The following is a 22,423-nucleotide window of genomic DNA, read 5'->3' as shown; positions in this document are numbered from 1 at the left end:
CATATACTCTCAGATAATGAGTTTGATTTATAATCTTTATAGCGACCCATCACCCTAGAACAGGAGTAGGAAACCTTCTGTACTCAAGATGTTGTGGACTATATCTCCCATATTTCTTTTATAGTCCCTTGTGCACAATAACTGGAGTGCTGGAGGTTGCCTACATCTGCATCCTAAATTCTGTCTGTTCCCTTCACTGAATTCCCTACTTCTATATGTGAACTGCTCTCTCTGCCCTTTCCTTCCCTTATACCTTATATTGCAAAAGGTTGATGTAGCAGGACCATTGAATTTAAAAGAAGACTACTTTATGGTGATCTGTCCTTGGACGATTAACAAGATGTTTTTTTTTTTTTTTTTTTTACTATACTGTTATTTGCCATTTAGACATGTTACTTAGTCTATAATGTTTAAAACTGCAAAAATATCAACACGAGACAGTTATAATATTTGTATTATAATCCCTATTAGGACTTCATTAATTGGCCAAGAGTGTCAGATGACATTCTTATCCAATGAATGTTGTCCAGAGTTGGACAAAATTAATACTGCTAAAGTTTAGTAGGATCTTCTGCTTTGGTGATCTCGTAAAAAAAAGTATTGTGGGCACCTCAAGGACACAGGTAAGAGTCAACCCATTCAAAAATGGCCAGGATCTGTGGTGGTTACAATGCCCATTTAAGAAAAATCCTCTTTTTGTATCCAGGGCATTTTTTTTAAATTAATTGCTGCTTATTTTGTGCAAATTAATCTAGTCTTCCATGTAATCTTAACAATGAAATTGTGTCAGTTTGAATGTTTTCTTTCTTTTTGTTAGTTTGTCAGTGTTAATTAAATAACATTTAAATATATTATTAAATAATATCCAATTGTATTATATCATAATATATAATTAATTGCAAAACTTAATTAAATGATACCTAATTGTATTTTCTGGATCTACAAATACTCTTCTGATGCTCCCGTTGTGCTGAACGCTCCTGGAGGAAGTCTCGCACCCAATCAGACTTTCTCCATTATAGATTCATATTGTGTTCATACAGTGCAGCCCTTGCCCTTGCCAAACAGTCCTATTTTTCCTCTCTCATTGGTTCATGTTCCCGCAACCCCAGGCGTCTCTTTGACACCTTTAATTCTCTTCTTCGCCCTGCTGGGGCCACCCCCCAAACTAACCTTACTGCTGATAACTTTTCATGTTACTTCACTGACAAGATTGAACAGCTAAGGAAAGAATTCTCCCCTCCTTGCCTTTCTGTTTCTCAACCACACATAGATCATGCCTTTCCTACCCTTCAGACATTCTCCCCAGCTACTGACCAAGAGGTGGCTGCTCTTCTTTGCTCCTCTCGCCCCACCACTTGCCCACTCGATCCTGTCCCATCTCACCTTATCAGATCTCTCTCCACTTGTCTCGTGCCTTCTTTAACACACATCTTCAACTGCTCGCTCTCTTCTGGCATCGTCCCTGCTGACCTTAAACATGCCACTTTAGTACCTATACTAAAAAAAACATCCCTCGACCCATCCACCCCCTCTAACTACTGTCCCATATCCCTGCTCCCTTTTTCCTCAAAGCTTCTGCAAAGACTTGTCTTTACCCGTGTGTCTCATTTCCTCAATTCCAACTCTCTCCTTGACCCCCTTCAATCTGGCTTCCGCCCTCTCCACTCTACAGAGACTGCCCTTATCAAAGTTACTAACGACCTAATCGCAGCTAAATCCAAAGGCCACTACTCCATACTAATTCTTCTTGACCTCTCAGCGGCCTTTGACACCGTTGATCATGCTCTCCTTCTTCAAACTCTTCAATCGCTTGGTCTCTGTGACTCTGTCCTCTCGTGGTTTTCCTCTTATCTATCCCAATGCTCATTCAGTGTCTCTTTTTCTAATGATACCTCCTCCCCTCGTCCTGTCTCGGTTGGAGTCCCCCAAGGCTCCGTCCTTGGTCCCCTTCTATTTTCTCTTTATATTGCCTCTCTTGGCAAACTTATTACCTCCTGATTCCACTACCACCTGTACGCTGATGACACCCAGCTATATCTCTCCTCCCCGGACCTCTCCCCTGCCGTCCTGCAACGTGTCACTGCTTGCCTTTCTTCCATCTCTGACTGGATGTCCTCCCGCTTTCTGAAACTCAATCTCTCAAAAACTGAGCTCCTTGTCTTTCCTCCTCCTAATACTGATCCTCCTCTTTCGCTCTCCCTTCAAGTTTCTGGTACTAACATCAGTCCATCCTTGCAAGCGCGCTGTCTTGGCGTCATACTTGACTCTGGTCTCACCTTTGAGCCTCACATACAGCATGTTGCCAAATCCTGTAGATTCCATCTTAAAAACATAGCCCGCATCCGCCACTTTCTTGCACCAGATACTACCAAGGAGCTTGTCCATGCTCTAGTAATTTCCCGCATGGATTATTGTAACCCTCTCCTGATTGGTCTTCCCAAAAGCCGTACTGCACCCCTACAGTCCGTAATGAATGCTGCTGCTAGACTGATTTTCCTCTCTAGTCGTTTCTCTCACACCTCACCCCTCTGCCAGTCCTTACATTGGCTTCCTGTATGCTATAGGAGTCAATTCAAGGTACTAACTCACACCTATAAAGCACTGAACAACTCTAGCCCCTCTTATATCTCCTCACAGATCCATAGGTATGTCCCTTCTCGGTCTCACTGCTCTGCCCGTGACCACCTCCTGTCTGATGTCCGCATCCGTACGGCCAACTCGCGCTTGCAGGACTTCTCGCGGGCGGCTCCCTTCCTATGGAATAGCCTGCCTACCGCCATCAGACTCTCCCCTAGTCTTGCATCTTTTAAGAAGTGCCTTAAAACCCATCTCTTTAGGAAAGCTTATGGCCTCCAAGACTAACCCTTACCTCACATACCTGTCTCTTGCCCTCTCCTAAAGGGCAGCCCACCTTATTTGATTGCAAATTCCTGTCCTAATGTGTTTTACACCCCACCTCCTATAGAATGTAAGCTCGATTGAGCAGTGTCCTCTTCAACCTATCGTTCCTGTAAGTTTATTTGTAATTGTCCTATTTATAGTTAAATCCCCTCTCATAATATTGTAAAGCGCTACGGAATCTGTTGGCGCTATATAAATGGCAATAATAAATAAATAAAATAAATTCTCTCAAAAGTGAAAAAAATAATAAAATCAAAGGTGACCGTTTGGAAATCCATCTTTTGCAGACTACCTCTCTCACAATGCTCAGCCAGAAGGGTAGATTTAGCATTATGAGAGAGGTAGCCCTCTGCAGGTATTCTGCCAAAGCTATACCTTTCTGACCTAAAGTGATTGGAGCTGCCTTATATGAAACATGTTATATATATATATATATATATATATACATACACACCCACCCTCCCCTTATATGCTATATGCAACATGCTTATAGACGCGCGCACACACACACACACACTGTAGGGACAACACACATGTGTATCAAATCTATGTATCACATATCCCATTGTACAGCGCTACGGAATTTGCTGGCGCTATACAAATAATAAAATAATAATAATAATTCATGCGCATGAAAAATTATGGAGTCTTACAGCCTATTTTGTAGTTTCCTTCTTTTAATTTATCTGTGTTTATTTTACTAGCAGCAAGCTTTTTTGGGAAGTGCTTATTTTATGGAGTGAAGGGCAGATTGCTACATGTAAACAGTGAACACACAACATTGCTGCACACACACACACACACACACATACACACACACACATGTTGGCCCTGACACACAGGATGCCAGCAGTTCAGCTGCAGAGCCCATTAGCTTGATTGCAGTCATTGTGAGTCCCTGCAATCCAGATGAGGCTGTTAACCCTTTGCTTCCTGCAGATGTTACAGTCAGAGAACAGGATCAATCACTGGTTGGGGAGGTGGGCAACCCCATGCTATTAGAGAGGACAGTGACATGTGTCTGAGGACACATCACTGATCCCACACACACACACTAGGTGGGGCATCTTTACATCTATTGCACACAATTAGATATATTTTTTTCTCTCAGAAGGCAGGATCTGTCTCTCCTGAGCCCAGCCTCCTGTCTCCCTCCCTGTCTCCCTCCCTCTCTCCTTTCTCTTTCTCTCTTAGTGCCTCCTTGTTTTCATACTCAGCCCAGCCTCCTCTGCAAGCATTACCTTTGCAGCCGCTCTCTTGCTGCATTAGAGCCCCCCTGGTCCTTTTCATTTTAAACAAGGGGTTCAGGAGATACAGGAGGCATTGGCCTCACAATACCCTCCTCCCCATTGCCCCTCCCCCCATTTGCCCCTCACAGTTGCTCATCTTGCAGTTCTTTTCCTGTGGTGGGTACACTAGAGGGATCTGTATGGCAAACTGAGTGCTTCCCACCTCCACAGCCCTCTCTCTACTGACAGGTAAGCCTCTATTTGGAAATGGGTTTGATAAATAACCACCCTTGCATAACTATGTATGTTACAGTTGCCCTGTTGCCACCCTTCTTACTTAACCCTTTACTACACGGCATTATAGGGCCTTCTGCTAACCACAATGTTTAAATAGGGAGTACCAAGACTCCTTTTTTTTCTAATGACAGCTCCCCCATTCTACCCCTCCCACCCTTGCTTCTGAACATCACAAGCCTTCTGATAATCCTAAACACATCTGTCTGTGCCTGCAGTACACACACACACACGCACATACACACACACACACACACACATAAACACACATATTTGTTATCAATTCCCTGCTCAGTCGCCCCTTGTAGAATAATCCTGCTTGATACAGTATTCTAATCAGTTAATATGTATCCACCTACACATCCTAGTGTTACATGCATTCTGATGCACATATCAGACCTTCTTATGAAGGCTCACACGCCCTTCTGTGTTGTAATGAGCTTGTATACAACCATGTCCAGATCTACCTATACACAAATGCAAACACACCCTTGTTTACTGCGATCTGCTTATGTACACATATAAACTGCATACAGATATACACACCTTACTTATTTTTTTATTTTTTTTTTTACAATATGCCATACAAGCCTTCTAAACATCACACCTTGTAAGACCATTCTAAAGAATTAATCAAGGCACATATACACATCTTCATTTGTTTTACACCTCTCTTTAACCACTTACACACAGTACATGCTAAGGGGTATGAACACATGTGATGTCAGCAATGCATATTGTGCTGTGCACTGATCAGTCACTGTACACCTTTGCACAGGCATACATTTGTGGAGCCTGCACTCTAGTGTATATTGATTGGTCACGCCTGTGGTCACACACACATGCATGTACTGTATAGTGATCAGTCTCCATATGATTTACTGTATAGTGATCACTCATGACACACAGTCACACATACAATCCCTTTCAACCACTCCCTCCACAATCTGGGAAAAAAAACCACTGCACACTAAAATACTGGGTGTGACAAACCAAAAATGGCTTTCTAAAACCAGGATTTATTATAATTGATACAAAAATAAAATGCCTCTTCCAGTATACCTGTAAATATTTTTTTTTTACTATTATTACATACCTATGACACCATCTACCTCTTTAATATTCTATTACATTTTATTGGAACCCATAGATGAACTTGCCAATAATGTATCACACATAATATTTATTGTTTATTTGCATGCAATAATTTGATGTATTTATATTGAATTTGAATTCTTTTAATTAATTCTCACCACCAATGTCATAGAAGCCATTTAATTACTAGATCATCTGCAGTGATATTAGTGTTTTCTATTATCCGTGTAACCTGTTCAGTGTTTGCCGAGAGGGGAATTAGGGTGGAGTGGTCAGGCTGGCAAAGCAATGCTGTGCAGATCTATGGCACTCGTATCTCAGACAGTGTAAGGTTCATATGAATCGTATTGCTGTGATATTGTGTTCTACTAATTGCACTGCCCGTTACACTATAGCAAAAGCAATATGATTATTATATTTTTTTTAAAGGTGACCTTCTAAGCCATTAAGATGCTAACCGCTGGCTATTATTTCTAAATATCCGTAATATTGTTATTATTTTGTGGTTCAATAGCATAAATATGAATTATTGAAATAACAACACCATTTTATTTCGCTCTCTATTTATATGTAGGTGTATGCCAATCTCTGTGTATATGTCTATATACATATATATGTATACACACACATATATAATTATATGTATGCTAATCTCTGTATATAAATCTATGTACATATATATATATATATATATACTGTGTGTGTGTATATATATATGTATATATATGTATGTATACACATAAAACATTTTATATGTATCCATTGATACAGTAATGTATTTTTTTTAACCTTTTTTAAAAAACATGTTTAATAAAAAAAGGTTCAACTCTTTCACTGTCTGGGCGGCAACTCTGAGACCGAGTAATTTTCTGTAATTTAATTATTTTTCTATGTACAGGCCATGCTGCCTGTGACTGAGGTCACAAGGCTTTGCACACAGTGTCATAATTATTTAAATATTCCCTCCAGCAAAAAAAAAAAAATAATAAAGCAAAAAAATAAAAATAAAGTGGCGTTGTTAATTTGACAGCAAGAGGCGTGATTCGTAGAAAAAAAAAAAAAAAGAGATGTTAAAAGAGATGGATGTGTGTGTGTGTGTGCTGGGTTGTCACAGATAATCTGTGTAATAAACTAGATACATATTTAGGAAAGGAAATGCCTGAGCAGCCTTGCTGTAATCTGCAGTGACAACCAATGTTTTCTGTTGAAAGATTTTTCCACTCACTCTGTTCATAAAGAAAGATTTAAACAGGATATACTCGCTGATAATATTGCTCATCACTCGAGCCTTATTGTTGCCCCAAGGATTACCTTTACTGCAAAGAAGGGTTTAAACAAACAGTGACAATTTCCCCTCTCTAGTGGGATTTCAACTCCCATCAATGGAGAGTTTGTGTCTTGTAGGGCTATCGTTTTTTTCTGCTTACAGGCTGTCTGTTTTAGAAGACTGGCCTCGTGAGAAAGGGTAGGAGGCCATTGGTCTTCAAATGTGACCACCAGTGCTCTGTTCTGTTCGTTGAGAATTAAGATCCGCTCATGACGCAAGATCTGAGTCCACTGTATTTTGATGGACTCGGTGATTGAGAATTCTGACTCATGACTTCATACCCTTAGTCAATGTCACTTTGAACCCACAGTAATAGGGTGACCAGCAAGGACTACCGTAGAGACTCAGACTATGCTTGGTTGACATTTTTTCAGTGGGTTAGAAATTATAGTGGAGCCATTGATCTGTCATATATGTGAGATTTTTTTTGTATGGGTCTATAATGAAATGTGGCTCAGGAAGATTTAATTCCAGGGTAAATTTAAGAATTTTACAGTAACATTTTTTTGACTGCTTGATTAGATTTTCAGTGTCCTTACTGTTTATTGAATGGGGGTGTTCGAGCTTTAATCTGCTTGATTTGCTAATTGGAACATGGTAGACCCTGAGGAACTGTGGCATACTCCGACTGGTTTTAGCTTCACCAAGTTCATATAAGCCTGGTAGATGCACGTCAGCTAATTAGACTTTGGATATATATAAAAAAAAAAAATGGGGGCGTAGTAGTTCAAGTTTACATTTACAGGCCCATCACTTTTGTATTTTACATTCAACTGTCATAATAGTCAGCTAGCCATGCGTACTGTAGCTTGCTTGACACCTATACTTATAATTGTCATCAATATATAAATGTTTGTTTGTACACAGGGCTGAGATTATAAATAATGGCGTCCAATACAAATGTAATATTCTGTGGTCTCACCTATGGCAAATCAGCCAATGTTACATAGTGCCAGTAGAGCAAATCCTATTGATTTTGGGTTCAATGTTGTGATAATTTGATCCCGGAGTTCTGGACCCCCAAAATAGGCTGAAAAGGGGTCCCAATAGTCGTGCACTTAATCCATTCTCATGCTTCTTTCTCATCATTACAAGTTTTGTGTAAAAACAGGAAAAATATAATTCAGGTATAGAGGGCTAGATCATCTCATTATTATGTAAGCCACTTCCCCCCTCCATACTCTATCTGACTTGTGCGTTCTACCAACCCAATGCTGGTACAAACAAAAATCTCTTTCTACCTGTTATGTAGTTGGAATATGTGACCCAAACAACCCAGTACACTGTTTTCTACAAAATATACTGTTTTATAAATTTTTTCAGTTTATTTCTTTTTTTTAATAATTAGTTTGCCCCATAGCCCAACTCTTTTCTATACCTCCCTCGTTCTCAGCCTGCATTTTTTTCCCTTTCTTTTTTCTCCCAAAAATCTGCTTATGGAATGAGCCCAGCAGTGCAACAGAGATTAAAATGAGCATGATTGGCTGATTCCCTTCCTGGTTTGGTGTGAGCCCAGTGCAGTCAATGCAGTAACTTTTTTTAATTTGTGTTTGCATATATTTTCATTCATTATAGATATACCACATTAATAATAAAAAGCATGGGTCATCCCCAGCTGTTTAAAGGAACACTTCCATCACTATAGCAACTTTATCTCAATTAATTTGATATGGAGGCAGAAGTAACTGGACACTGTCTTACCTTAAGGGGTGAGACTAATCCCAACTTGGTCCCCTGGTGACCGACAGCTTGCTTCCTGCGTTCCTTCCTTTGACCACCTTTTAAACCAGTAAAACTAGCCTTGGTAGCTGGTGAGCATCAGAAAATGGTTTAACCTATGAAAACAAAACAGTGCCTCGAGTGTACCTCTAATACATACATCTCTGCATGAATCCCCACCTCATTGTGAAATTTAGCATCCTCAGCTCTAGGTATTGACCTCCTCACCTGATTCCTGTAACCTGATTAATATGTTATTTTCTTGGTGTGACTGGCAGGAACACTAAAACTGGTACATGCAACACTGCTTAGGTCTGGGACCCTATATTTAAAACCAATATAAACCCCTCCCAAAAATATAATGGTATATTTTGGCAAAAGGCACAGGTCATGGCTTTATTGAATTAACTTATCGTGCCAGTATTTGCCATTAACTCTGCCAGGTATTGCTCCATAGGCAGCAGTCAGGTTCCCTCGATAAGAAAACCTTGAGCTCATGCCTCCCCTTTTTTTTCCTGGGCCCCACATGTCTCCCCAAAGCCAATTTTTTCAGTGCTGGAACTGCATATCAGTTGCCTGTAGTCACAGAATTCTAAGGCGCCCTGATCTGTCACCCCCTCTCCCACCAATAAATAAATGGCAGATAAAGTTAGTTTACAAAAGGTATTTAGTGTTAAAAGGACTTGAAACTTGAGAGTGGTTACAGTCGTGGTATAAGGGGTGTTTAGGATGATTGGATTTGGATTTTAGGGTTAGTATTTCGGTACAGGTGTTGTTTGATTATTGAGTTTAGAGTTGGGTTACATTTAGTATTGGGTACATGGGGAGTTAATTAAGGTAATACGTCTTCTTCAGGATTAGGCTTTGAGTGCTTACATTCGGGACTAAGGTTTTGGAAGGGTTTAAAATTATGAAAAATAGGTGTTTTTGGCATGAGGAGTCTGAAGAGTTATTTAGTTATTTGCAAAATACTTACCCTCCTATGTCTTTTGTAGTCTTGTCACCCTTCTATGTGTGATAAGAGGGAGCTGTTATACAGAGTGCATCACTCAATGCTGTCCCTGCTCCTCCTTCAAAGCACTTCATGTTAGTGGGCAGGAGGGAAGTGATTCCTTCCTGTTCCTGTGCACCCTCACACAGGCCCTGGAGGAGCTGGGATAGCAGTGAGTTTTACACCCTCTATAACTGTTCCTGCAGCTCTGCTATCAAACACAAGAGGCTGACTGGACCACAGAGGACACTGGCCAAGTCTCCGTATGGAAGTATGCTTTATTACACACGTAAAATGACATCATTATACTCATTTAACCTTTATTAGAGCTACCAATGATGAGCAGTAGTGGTCTGATATAATTACTGGCAAGCTGCAGGATACAGCCCAGGCTCGGCACATGATATGGGCAGATGATGAACCTGTAGTTGTGTATGCATAATATATTCACATTGCACAGATCTATAATTTCAAGTACAAAAATGTAGTAGTACTATATATTTTATTCATATGTACATTTCTCTATTATTTCAGCTACAGAAACTGAATAGTACCACATATTTTATTTAAATGGAATGCACTTACATATTAAACGCTAAGTGATATGTTAACAGAACTTATCTTTCTATTTATTTACCTTTTTTTTCTTTTCAATTTGACAATTTGTATTGTTGTTTTTTTGAGGGGGATATAGCAGGGATGTATTGCCTAAGGCGGCACTTTCAGGGGGGGCGCCAAAAAATGCCACCCCAAGCTCCCAGACAAATGCCTTGTTTGCCTCGTGTTCTGGGGCTGTCCACCTTACTGTGAGTGTAGCTGTCAGTGTGTGTCTGTGAGTGAGAATGGCTGTGCCTGTGAGTGTGTGTCAGTGTGTGTATGTCATTTTATGTGTATCTGAGAGTGTGTGCCTGTCAGTGAGTTGGTGTCAGTGTGTGTCTGTCAGTGAAAGTGTGTGTTGGTTAAACAGTGTGTTCCAATGACTGTATGTGTGTGCCAATGACTGTGTATCTGTGAGTGAGTGTATATCAGTGCATGTATCAATGAGAGCATGTGTCTGTCAGTCAACAAAATGTCCTTGACACGAATTGGGGGGGCAATTTTAGATTTTGGTGGTGCCCGAATTTAGTCGTGCTTAGGGCAGCACAAATCCAAAATACACCACTGAAATACAGGAAAGAAAGGGTGGGGAATAAAGTCAAATAAAGACATTTAGGGGGTGTTACATATTCTTCACTGACACTTCCGCAAACATCTTACATTATTTTCTTTGTGTAGCATTTACAAACAAGGTGACGAGGGTGTTGCTTGACAATTTTGATTTCAGAGACAGTTACATATCATATCTGGTTAGATTACATACTGAGTATCATATCATCTGGACTTGGTCTCATAATCCACATCTGCAAACACCAGTTGTCCCATTATATCATCGCGTAGAGGTTGGGCCAGCCCCCGCCAGGGCTAAATATGCCCACAGCAGAACATGCCCTGCCCCCCCCGGTTATTGTCTGTGTCGTGTCATGTCTACTCCTCTGAGTCTTACAGAACTATATACAGTTAAAACCAAAAGAAAAGACCGATAACAACCATAATCAGTCCTTGGTAGGTGGGTAGTCATGATCCTTCCGACAGATGAACTTTAGTGCGTCGGATTCACATTTTTTCTGTCAGTGTCTGCCATTCTATGTCCTTATGTGTACTGGGTTGAGCTCGTGGAGGCCGTTGTCCGATGTGTTGATCAGGTTACTATGCTGCACAGTGAAATATCTTGGTTCGCGACCACTGTCGTAGGATATTCCCTTAAAATGAGTCTTGCCTCCTTAACTGTCTAGGTCAGGCTGGTGTAGTGTGGTTTTGTATGTTTCAAGTTTGGTTATGCTTGCACAATACGGTGAGACTTGAGTTGTGTTCTAGCTATGTTCTCATAATCTAGGTTTACTGTCACTTGATGTAAGAGAGTATGTTTGGAGGGAACCTCCGTGAATTTCCATGCTCTAGCTAAAAGAGTAAATGCGGCTATAAGTGTGTGGTAGATCAGGATATTATCACCCCTGGAGAATCCCCCCAGATTTAGGAATAGAAGGGTCATTTCTGGTTTCAGTGTGATGTGTGTGTTCAGCATTCCAGCGAGTGTGTTCTTGACCATCTTCCAGTTGGGACGAAGGCGAGCGCACCCCCACCAAACATGATGCATTGTGCCGGGTTCCCTCCCGCATCTCTAGCATATCACTGGTGTGCCAGGGTAAATTTTTGCTAAGTGCACTGGCACCATCGAAAGTAGATTTTTTGCATAAGCTCGAGATTGGATGTGCACAGTGTTCTGCTCTTATGTGCCCTAAAAGCCATTTATTTAGTATTTTAAAGTTAAATTCGTAATTACACACGTGGGATTGTTAATGCCAATTACGGCTAGAAAAAGCTATTTTTTTATCTCTCATTTTAGTAAAAGCAAAAAAAATAAGACCTGCATTAAAAGATAAGATAATGGAAATTATATCCTGACCTTTATTGTGTTCAGCCAATCAGAGCTAGAAATCAAATAACAGCCAAACACCAGAAAATACACAGATAAGGCTGAACCAATGATGGGTATCTGCTTAATATAACCTGAAGAATTCTTCTAGGAATAGTATTAAAAAGAATGTTCGAAAAAAGTATTACTATATATTAATTTAAAGCGGCACTGTCACCCTCCTTGAAAAATTAGTTTTCACAAAGATAGAATCTATATGAAATACTCATTATGACTTTCAGTGGAATTCCAAGGTGGAGTCTAAGAGTTAATCCCTGCTACTGTCATCAGTGATGACGGATCAAGATGGCGGTGCCCGCAAAGGACAGGTTCAGGTGAGTAAACTTATCACCAGCGTTGATGTCGCCATGAGAGTAGTTTGCAAATTCAGCAAATTTCCCAAATGGTGACTGTGCCACTTTAAGTCTTGATTTAATATTTTTGGGTAACCTTTTCAAATGATTCCAATAACTTTTCAAATGATTTCAGTACAAAACTTCCCATACACTCTAATGGGGACTCGTGTAAATACATAATTTGAAACATTTTCTTCTAATAGATTGGAATCATTCGAAAAAAATATTAAATCAAGTCCTTAATATGAAAAAAAAAAAAGATTCCAAAGGAGCGCGTGCCTCCTAAGAGTGCGATATATGACTGCAGGACAGAAGGGGCGTATTATAATGGGTATTCTAGTAATGCTTTGCTTGTCGATGGTGACAACCACTGGCCAGACAGACATGTTTTTGCAACACGACGAGCTGGACGCACAGGAACAGAGAGTGTTGAGGGCCTTGCTCAAATGAGCGTATTTGTAGCACACCTGTACAAGCTCATTGCATGGAGTTCAGTTTGAACAGCATAAGGGTATCTAATGATTCACTTGTTCTTTGCTTCTAAGGACACCAGAGAACAAACCAGGACAGAGATCCAAATTCAGGAGGGTATCTAATGATTCACTTGTTCTTTGCTTCTAAGGACACCAGAGAACAAACCAGGACAGATATCCAAATTCAGGAGGGTATCTAATGATTCACTTGTTCTTTGCTTCTAAGGAAATCCAGAGAACAAACCAGGACAGACATCCAAATTCAGGACTGTCCCACAGAGCTCAAGAATGATGGGAGGTGTAAAATCCCCAACTGTCTCCAGTGGTGTTCTCCTCAAACATGGCGACTCCCATAGAAAACTATGGTAGCTTCATGTGCATGTGCAATACAGTGATACTGTCATCAAATTTTCAATACATTATATTCAGTGAAAGTAACTATTTCTCTGACATACATTCACAAAACATACTTTATTACAAAATAATAGTCTGGAACTATCATGCTTGATATGTCCTGTACCGACACTGTAACTATCATAAGCTCTACAAGTTAGTGGTTTTCGATACAAAGATTCTTCGAGTGCCTTCCTTCTATTTTTTTCTTTTGTTAAATAGTTTTCAATGCTTTTTTTATTATCCATATGCCATTAAAATGTGGAGTGCTGGGTGAGATCCAATATGTTTTAGATTGCTCAAAACAAACAGACTGAATCCAAAGACTCCTTGCAACATAAATTCTACAATAATGTAGTGGTTATGGTGCCAAGAGTGTCCCTTTCATTCCATACTCCGTAGACAGGAAACTTAAAAGGTTACATTCACTGGGAACCTTCACTGGGCTTTCCTACTGCTTTGCTAATATGTCTCTGTTAAGAAAACAGTAGCAGATATTAGATGTCATAAATTATGTCATTTGGGACATAAAGGGTCTCTGAATTAACCTTTGTGGATTTCCTGTGTTTTGGATAGTTCAGTGAAAACTTCACATAGGAGACAAACAGTTTGAAACTGTTTATTATAGCGAGTGATGTCATGGTCAAAAGCAAATCACACAGCATTATTCATTATAGCATACCTCCCATGGGTCAGTACTTAGGAGGGACAGTCCTGTGTAAAAATCCTGTGTCCCTCTGTTCCATCATAATGTCACTATTTTCTAGAAGCTCCATATTATTAGTGTATCTGAGTGTATATCGGAGCTCCACCACAATAATACCTACAGCAATGTGTCTTTAAACGGCAATAAATGTGTTTAGAAATCAGCCTGTGTTAATAAGATACATTGGTCTTTTTTTTTAAAAAAAAATACATCTTAAAGGACCACTATAGTGCCAGGAAAACATACTCGTTTTCCTGGCACTATAGTGCCCTGAGGGTGCCCCCACCCTCAGGCACCCCCTCCCGCCGGGCTCTGGGGAGAGTAAAGGGTTAAAACTTACCTTTATTCCAGCGCCGGGCGGGGAGCTCTCCTCCTCTCCACCTCCGATCCTCCCTTTCGGCTGAATGCGCATGCGCGGCAAGAGCTGCGCGCGCATTCAGCCGGTCTCATAGGAAAGCATTTACAATGCTTTCCTATGGACGCTTGCGTGCTCTCACTGTGATTTTCACAGTGAGAATCACGCAGGCGCCTCTAGCGGCTGTCAGTGAGACAGCGACTAGAGGATTTGGAGGCTGGATTAACCCTATTATAAACATAGCAGTTTCTCTGAAACTGCTATGTTTATAAAAAGAATGGTTAATCCTAGAGGGACCAGGCAGCCAGACCACTTCATTAAGCTGAAGTGGTCTGGGTGCCTAGAGTGGTCCTTTAATTGCATAAATTGTTATTAGTAAGTCTCCTAACATTTCTCAGAAAAGCCCCTCTCCCGGATACACCCCCACGCACAACCCTAAAATTAAAGTGTCCCTCTGTCCATTTGCAATGGTGGGACGTATAATAGTTAACATGTGGAGTATGAAATTGTTGATCTAAGTTAAAAATCTCACTGTCATTTAGGACTCGAGAAGATTTTTTTCAAATTTTGTGGCACAATTCTAAATCACTTTAAGTTGAGATATTCACCTTATATCGGATCACAATCAGTAAAGGAGACAAGTAAGATATGTACTTTGTAAGTATGTAACTATTTTTGTTCTTGTTTGTTATGTATAGCTTGGAATAAATTGTTAGTAGGTTTCCGTAGAATTTTCCAGTTTCTGTTACTTACCAAATGTAATCACATGGCTAAGCTAGTCACTTTTATTCCTGGCAGTCCAAATTCTCCAAAGTCCTGTATGAAATTCCAGTCACTTTATTAGAGACTTAGCACATTTGGCAAAATGGACACCCAACAAATGGTGACTTATTCAGCTATTTTTCACACCAATATTGTGATAGGCAATGTCAAGTCTGCAATATTCAGTGGGCATAGTGAGCCTCTTTAAAATGAGTAACAATGTCAGATAAGGAGGTTTATTTAGCAACTGAGAATTCTAGAGAGTATATACAAAATATGACTATAGCTGATTTGGATAATTTTCCCTGTTTTTTCCTAAATTGTACTGGTCCTTTTGTTTTTAGAGATTTAAGACTGCCAAGAATAACAACCTTAAATATATTGAGGGTATGTATAAAAGTAATTCTCTTCTGCATCTGTACCGTCATTTGTTTTCGTCATGCCATTTTTAGTGTTTGGGTTCAGAATTTGATGTCAGTCTGTAAGAAAGGGGTGCCATTTAACTCGACAGCATTGACCATCACCTTCACAGTGGCAGATTTGTTGTGACAGCTTTGAACATGTGAAATGTAGAGGTTCCGTTTCGTATATAAGATAATGGCATGTGTGCGAAAACACAAAAACAAAACTGAAAGAATTTAATTGATTCCAACACTTTTATAAATAACCCCCATTGTCTGCCCTACTATACATGATCTAACTGTAGATATCAGATGTGGACCCACTTGCCCCAAGGTACGACAAGTGTCTTGGTTTGCTCTTTTACTACAAATTGTCAAGAAACGTGATACATTCTGTTGAGCTGAATCTAATGAAGTGTGTCAGTGGCCCATTGATGATATTATTGGTACAAGCGGATTAGCCAATTCTAGATTTCAGTTCTAGTTTCCAAGAACAGGAGGGTCTACCTGATAGCAACTCTGCTTTAAAAGATGGTAAACATGTAAAGAACACACCAGCCCCCTTTGCTGTTCCTTTCCTCTTAATTAAACGTTACTAGATGTTTTGTGGTGATTTCCAGACCAATAGAATGCTTCTCGTAAAGAAACTTTAGGAAGTAGAGTGTATGTTCAGCAATAACCACACTGTGGCTGCAATTCTCCTCATAGAGAATACATAAACCCAAGGCTTGCATTGAAGCATTGCCTCACACTTTTTGCTGGTTTTAACCCCTTCAGCCTAGCAGGAGGGGGGCCCTGAGGGAGGGGCAGACCTAATAACAAGTTTGTTTTCCTGGCACTATAGTTCTCCTTTAATGAAGCAGTTTTTGTGTATATATCAGGCCCCTACAGTTCCACTGTCCAATTCTCAGCCATTTAGGAGTTAAATTTCTTTGTTAATTCAGCCGTAGCCACACCTCTCTCCGTGTGACTTAGATAGCCTTCCTAAACATTTCCTTTAAAGAGTCATCTAATGTTTACACCTCCTTTATTGCATCCTTTCTTATCTCCTGCTTTGGTAATAGCTTGCTAGTCCCTACAGGGACCTCCTGTATGAAATTAAAGTTCAATTTACAGAGCATGAAATAAAAACTTAATTTTTTTTTTTAATTTATTTAATTATTTTAGTAGTGCAGTGATAAGTACAAGCTTTTGTAATGATATATGACAAGAGGTATAATGACATTATTTAAACTTATAAGGTCATCATATGCTGCACTTTTTTTAAAAGAAAACATGCTTATTCACAGTAAGTCAATATATTAGTAGTGAAGAAGAACTAGTATGTACGTAGTAAAGCTGGCTAAGTAAACTAACTATACGGTTAGAAATAATAAAACGTTGATAACATGTTAGACAAACTATATATATTTATACCACTTGCTCTTGGTGAGATTACCTTAAATTGCAATTAGCTGGCATAGCACTGTGCATTGCTCAGGTGGCAAGTGGCATCTCCTGGCCACCTCGGTACTCGTTGCACAGCATTTCAGTTGTTGTCGAGTGAGTCCATAATGGTAGTGCTGCGGCCACATAGATCCTCCAGCCCAGGTTGAAACGGGAGTCTCTTCCCTGTGTCCATGGGTCCCCCTGCTATGCGCGGTAGGATCGTGGGCCCTCGGGAGCTCTGTTCCCAGGAAGCCCCTCTGGTTATATGGATAGATGGTAGGGTGTGGCTAAAGCTGCATAAACAGAAACAAAAGCGATTTAACTCCTAAATGGCTAATAATTGAGCAGTGCGACTGTAGGGACATGACCTATACACTAAAATGGCTTCTTTAAGCTAACGTTGTTTTGGTGACTATAGTGTCCCTTTAAGTTTGGGATAGTTCAGGGGTAGGCAACCTTTGGCACTCCAGATGTTGTGGACTACATCTTCCATAATGCCCTTACAGCCATAATATTGGCAAAGCATCAGATGAGATAACATCAGAAGTGTTAAAGGTTGCCTACCCCTGTGATAGTTGATTATGCCTTTTAATTACTGCTTATATTTTGCTGCACCCATAAAACTGCTCTAAAACGTGCCGAGAGCTAAGGGTAGAAGTCTAAGTGACTATATGGCTGCCCCCTAGGTCACTAACATGAATTCAGGCCAGCTGTTAGTTTTCAGCTAGTGATAGGTATCACATCGTGCCAAATTCAGGATTACAGAATCTTTCTAAGGGGGAATCAGAGAATCCCTTGTAGACTCACCCAAATGGTCAAGGCAGCGAGTAATTTGGGGTGAGGAGTAGAGGCTGGGGTGTAGCTCCATTCTTGGGACCAGGTGCTGCTAACCTGTTTCAACCTGTGCACAGAGGGCGGTGAAAGGGGCACCCAGGGTGTGTACAATTTTTGGAACTTGTGTGTAAATTAACTCTTTGAGAGCCAGAAATACCTAAAATGCCTGTAATATACACACAGAGCATTGTGCGTATCTATATTATGCACAAAGTAGTGTGTGTATCTGTATAGCGAGCAGAATGTGCATCTGGATTATTTGTTGAGCAATGTGTATATCTGTGTTGTATGCAGAGCAGTGTGTATATGTAATATATGCAGTCCTGACTATGCCTATATTATATGTATAGCAAATAGTGTATCTACATCCAGTGCAGAGCATTGTGTATTTTGTATTACACAGAGCAGTATGTGTATTTGTTCCATACTGAGCAGTGTGTATCTGTATTGTATGCAGAGCAGTGTGACTCTGTAATATATGCAGAACAGTCTATATTTTGTGTAGAGCAGAGAGTGTATCTATATTATATGCAGAGCATTGTTATCTACATTATATGTAGAATTTTTGGATCAACAGCAAAACCATATGTGAGAAAGGCTGAACTTGATGGACTCAAGTCTCTTTTCAGCTAAATGTAGAACAGGTTGTGTCTGAATTACACGCAGAGCAATATGTGTATGTGTATCTGTATCATACACAGAGCACTGTGTGTATCTGTATCGTACACAGAGCAGTGTGTGTATCTGTATTGTACACAGAGCAGTGTATCTGTATTGTACGCAGTGCTGTGTGTTTATCTGTATCGTACACAGTGCAGTGTGTGTGTGTCTGTATCGTACACAGAGCACTGTGTGTATCTGTATCGTACACAGAGCACTGTGTGTATCTGTATCGTACACAGAGCACTGTGTGTATCTGTATCGTACACAGAGCACTGTGTGTATCTGTATCATACACAGAGCAGTGTGTGTATCTGTATTGTACACAGTGCAGTGTGTATGTGTATTAAATGCCAGGTAGGGTCACTAGGAGCACAGAGGCATCATCCCAAAACTCCACAGAAGGGTAAGTTCATTTAAAATTTACCTTTTGACAAAAGCTTAAAAAAAATAAATCATCGATATAAATTTCTGCCCAAACACTTGTTCTTTTGCACTGAACACATGTCCTTGGGTTGATATGACACCTTGGAGCCTTTACCGAGAATGTAAATGCCCAATAAGTCACAGTTCTGCTTTAACTCTGCTGTTTTAAGGCCCAATTTTCCATCTATCCAAGTAACTGAGAACCTCCATTTCTACTCTGCTGTTTTAAGGTATGGACTGGGATTCAGAAGATACCTCACCGGATTCCTTCCACCTTTTTACTACATATTAATTTACTTGTACAATGTTACCATTTTTACTTATAGTTTACTACTGTAATATTTGTACTTGCAATTACCTGTAGTAATTCAAATTCTGGTGGATAGGATTTAAGAGGGAAATATTATATAGCATGACTCCTCCAGCTGTTTACAACGACAGTCAATCACCTCCTCATTCCCTTCACATTATATTTATCACTACAGTCACACTATAACAACTCTGCCATCAATTTCAATTTCCTCTGCTACCTCTTGTCTCATTTCCCTATTTTACTTTTAGATTGTAAGCTCACGGGCAATCTAGCTAAGCACTTTGTATAAATGAGCTTAAATGGCTAGATATCCGCTTACGGGCGGGACCCTCTCTACCTTTTGTAATTGTCTGTGTATATTGTACGTCCTCCACTAATTGGACAGCGCTGCGGAATCTGTTGGCGCTTTATAAATACCAGTAATAAATAAATAAATAATACTAGGAATGTGTGTATCTGTATTATACTCAGAGCAGTGTGTGTATCTGTATTATGTATATCCAGTACCCTGGCCATGTTTCAGGCATGCAGTGACTGTGTTCCCTCGGACACTGACCTTTTGTAGAAGAGAGATTCAGTTTGTGACTTTGTGCTGTATTGTGTTTTGATTTTGTTTGCTCTGTGGCTTCCGTCTTCTCTTTTATGTCTATCTGTGACAATGCTACCTTTGTGTTTTACGGAATCAGTCATTATTTTTTGCAAACCATATGATTATTTTGCTATTTTAGACACAAATATCCGCTTGAAAGGATTTGCTACCAAAAACTTCAGTTAGTAATAATTATCTTTTTGTACTGCAACGTATCTTGTGACAACAAACTTTGCGATCAGCCTACTGATAGCTATGAATGAAACAAGTAAACTGAGGTTACTCCCTGGGTTTTGTAGCTGTTTATAGTACGGACAATATAAAATTCACTTTGAATTCCTGGCATTTCACATTTTACATTGTTATTTACTAAAGTGAGAATTCAAAGTGAATTTTAAATTTAAGGCCAGAGTAGCCAAACTAACAGCATAGCTGACTTGGAAAATTCTTTCAGTTTGGCTATTTTAACCTTAAAGGAACACTATAAGATCAGGAATGCAAACATGTATTCCTGACCTTATAGTGTTAAAAACACCATTTAGCCCCCCTCTTGCCCTCCTAACTAGAGTAAAATTGTACCATTATTGCTGTTCTGGCTCTACCCTTGTCCTGCCTGCTTGACTGACATCATCAGAAGTGGTGATCTCAGCCAATCCCAATGTTTCCCCATAGGAAAGCATTGGATTGGCTGAGATTGTCAAGGAGGCAGATCAGGGGCAGAGACATCACAAGCCAAACATCCCTCAATGAATCTCTATGAGCAAAGTTCAGTGTCTCCATGCAGAGGGTAGGGACACTGAATGTCTGCAGCACTGCCACAGGAAGCACCTCTAGCAGCCATATGAGAAGTGGCCAGTTGAAGTATCCCTAGGCTGTAAAGTAAACACTACCCTTTTCTCTGAAAAGACAGTGTTTACTGCAAAAACCCTGAAGGTAATGATTATACTCACCAGAACAAATACAATAAGCTGTAGTTGTTCTGGTGACTATAGTGTCCCTTTAAATTTGAAATTCACTTTGAATTCTCACTTTAATGAATAATAACCGTGATAGTGAGTAACTCTTTCTGAGTTCGCTAATCCAATCTGATTTGATGGTGTCCAAGCTTTTCCATTTGTTTTTCGTTACCAACAAGTTATAGCTACTATACCGGAGTATAGGTGACTCAGTTAAAAGGTCAGCAATGCCTGAATTCAATTGATTTTATATCAAATAACACCTTGAGACATGTTCAAATGTTTATGTAAAGGTTATAAGATTTTTCCTGTTATGTAATTTAATGCCGAACGAAGCCTCTGCGCTTCAGTGAAAGTCTTCAGGGAGGGACAGGCAAAAAATGGTAAGGAGCTATTGCAAGTCAAAGCTGTATTCTGATTGGTTCTTTGGTAACTTCTGAAATCAGATCTTGGTCTCTGACAAAAACAGTCCAAAGCTGAGCATAATCGAATGGGAGTTTACGGTCATTAAATAAAATGTAAACTGTTTAGAATTTGAAGGGAATTCCAAAATGTATATACAAATAGCCAAAATGAAAATACACTTTTCAGTGTATACACAATTGTTGAGAATTCCATAGATAATCAATATGTCCCCAATGTTTATGCCTCACTGTTTAATGTCTTATAGCTGCTTTCAAAAGCAAAATGTAAGTTGTAACTGAGCCCGGAGTGTAATCAATGGTCACCATGACAAGAGAAACAAAACACTTAAACATATAATCCTGAAATAGGATATTCTGATTACTTAACAGAATATATTTCTTCTGCCTTAAAAATACATTTCTATTTTAACGGGTTTTTTTTGTTTTTGTTTTTATAGAAGCAAAAGTTTAAATAATTTATGCTGACTAAACTGTGTAAAAATGTCACAGTTGTTTTAGAGTATGTGCCATTTTACTCACTGAGCTGCCTTATGGTAATATGTCTGAGAATTATGGGAAGGCAGGGAACTCTAAATCTTTCTGTTTCTAAGCTTTGTGATGGTAGGCACCCCCTAACTCTGAATCCTCTTGTCCCCATGTCTAATCCTATCTGTAAATAAATATCTAACATTTTACAACAGCACCAAAACCTTTACTAAATCTAACGAAAGAAACACTAACCAACTAAACTTATCTTCTTCTTATGCTTACCATAATCATTCTCATAACCTTATCCTACCCACCATTCCTAACCCCAAACTTATCCTAAACACCTCTCCTAACCCTAAAAAATACCTGCCAAACCCTAACCACCACTCCAACCTCTAACTTAACCCTACCCACCACTGCTAAACCTAACCGTACCCTACCCACCACTGTTAACCCTAACTTTACCCTAACCACCATTCCTTATTCTAACCTTACCCTACCACCATTCCTAACTCTAACCACTCTAACCACACCCTGCCCACCTAAACCAAACTTGATCCTACCCACCACTGCTTACCCTCACTTTACTCTAACTACCATTCCTAATTCTAACCTTACCCTACCCGCCACTCCTAACCCTAAATTTACCCTAATCACCACTTCTGGCCGCAGCAGATCGCCATTTTGCTTACCTTTCCTCGTGGATACCTTACCTGATCTTAGAGTGTCTGCTGGTTCCATCCATCCAAGGCCGGAGGAGAGGGAACATTCCCTAAACTGCCAATGCCAGGAAGGCTGAATTTTATA

General features: G+C 39.8%; 2 protein-coding genes across 7 annotated transcripts in view; one reads left to right on the top strand and one right to left on the bottom strand.

The window, feature by feature from the left end:
- The window catches only part of SGK2 (serum/glucocorticoid regulated kinase 2), a 538,190-nt gene that overhangs the window by 306,294 nt on the left and 209,473 nt on the right, over nt 1-22,423 (bottom strand). The window lies entirely within an intron of this gene.
- The window catches only part of EPB41L1 (erythrocyte membrane protein band 4.1 like 1), a 182,480-nt gene continuing 164,145 nt past the window's right edge, over nt 4,089-22,423 (top strand). For 3 of the 6 annotated variants that reach the window (XM_063455685.1, XM_063455686.1, XM_063455683.1), the window contains exon 1: nt 4,089-4,382. The gene's annotated coding sequence lies outside the window, so the exon portion shown is untranslated. The remainder of the gene's footprint in view (nt 4,383-22,423) is intronic. The other 3 variants (XM_063455688.1, XM_063455689.1, XM_063455687.1) reach the window with 2 other exon arrangements.

Source organism: Pelobates fuscus, chromosome 5, assembly GCF_036172605.1.
Source record: "Pelobates fuscus isolate aPelFus1 chromosome 5, aPelFus1.pri, whole genome shotgun sequence".
Taxonomy (NCBI): Eukaryota; Metazoa; Chordata; class Amphibia; order Anura; family Pelobatidae; genus Pelobates; species Pelobates fuscus.
This window is presented reverse-complemented; position numbering and strand designations above follow the sequence as displayed.